Raw genomic sequence first — 1,196 nt, 5'->3', positions numbered from 1 at the left:
GGTCACAGGAGCATGCTCTGAGTGGCTGCATTCCGTAGTCACAGGCAGCATGCTCTGAGCTGCTGCATTCCGTGGTCACAGGAGCATGCTCTGAGCTGCTGCATCCGTGGTCACCAGGACCTACTTGGCCCAAGACTGACTTGATTGTGGTTTGGTTTGGTTCAGTTTGGTTTTTCAAGACAGGGTTTCTCTGTGTAGTCTGGCCTGGAACTCTTTGTAAACCAGGCGGAAACTCACAGAGATTTGCCTGCTTGTGCCTCTTGATTTCTGGGATTAAAGGCATGCGCCGCTACCACCCAGCTTTTTTTTTTTAAAGATGTTATTTGTTTTATATATATATGAATATGAGAATTTGCCTAAATGTATGTCTGCATTGCATGTGTTCATTGCCTGTGGATGTCAGAAGGAGGGAATTGGTGTCCCTGGAAATGGAGTTAGAGACAGTTGCGAGCTGCCTCATGGGTGCTGGAAATTGAACCTGGGTCCTCTGGAAGAGTAGCCGGTGCTCTAAACCACTGAGGTATCCTTCCAGCCCCGAAGCCTGTGTCTTCTCCAGACCATGGGAGATACACAGAAGAATGGCATTTGTGGTGACTCAGAGATGTGGGACCGGAAAGTTAAGCCCTCTGTCTTGAAGCAGATCGTGCTGCCTAGGGATCCAGAGTCAAGTTGTCCATATTGATGTACAAGAACCAAAGTGGCAAGCCCTTCCTAGAGGACATAGACATGTGTCAGTAACCGTCTCACAAGACAGCACAAGCTCTATCCATGTAGACCTGCTAGAGTCCTGCATCGGATGCAGGTTGGGAATGATGTCACTAGTGCTGACAGAGGAGGCTTCCCTCCACCCTCCTCGGGGGACATTAAAGACGGTGCTGTACATGGGTACCGCTCCTCCCACCCCTCTGTGTTTCTAATGTAATAGTAAAGAGGGTACACAACAGAAGAATGTTGAGGGGAGTTAGATCCCCATCCCGGAACAAGCAGACTGTGTGGGCACTTGCTCACCAAGGTGTAAGGTTGACCAGGTGCTACAAACATGGGACGTCTCTCAGGAAATCCTGAGTTGCCGGGTGTTTCAGGCTGGCAGGTGTCAGCGTGTTTGCGGTAGTTCTTCTAGCAATGCTGGCCTCAGCCACAGAGTCAGGAAGTTGCAAAATTCATTTTTATTTTTATTTTTCGAGACAGGGTTTCTC

The 1,196-nt window shown here is 49.1% G+C and overlaps 1 protein-coding gene across 5 annotated transcripts in view; it reads left to right on the top strand.

The window, feature by feature from the left end:
- The window catches only part of Unkl (unkempt family like zinc finger), a 43,994-nt gene that overhangs the window by 32,356 nt on the left and 10,442 nt on the right, over positions 1–1,196 (top strand). The gene's annotated exons all lie outside the window — the stretch shown is intronic.

This window comes from Microtus ochrogaster, chromosome 7 (assembly GCF_000317375.1).
Source record: "Microtus ochrogaster isolate Prairie Vole_2 chromosome 7, MicOch1.0, whole genome shotgun sequence".
In the NCBI taxonomy this organism is placed as follows: Eukaryota; Metazoa; Chordata; class Mammalia; order Rodentia; family Cricetidae; genus Microtus; species Microtus ochrogaster.
This window is presented reverse-complemented; position numbering and strand designations above follow the sequence as displayed.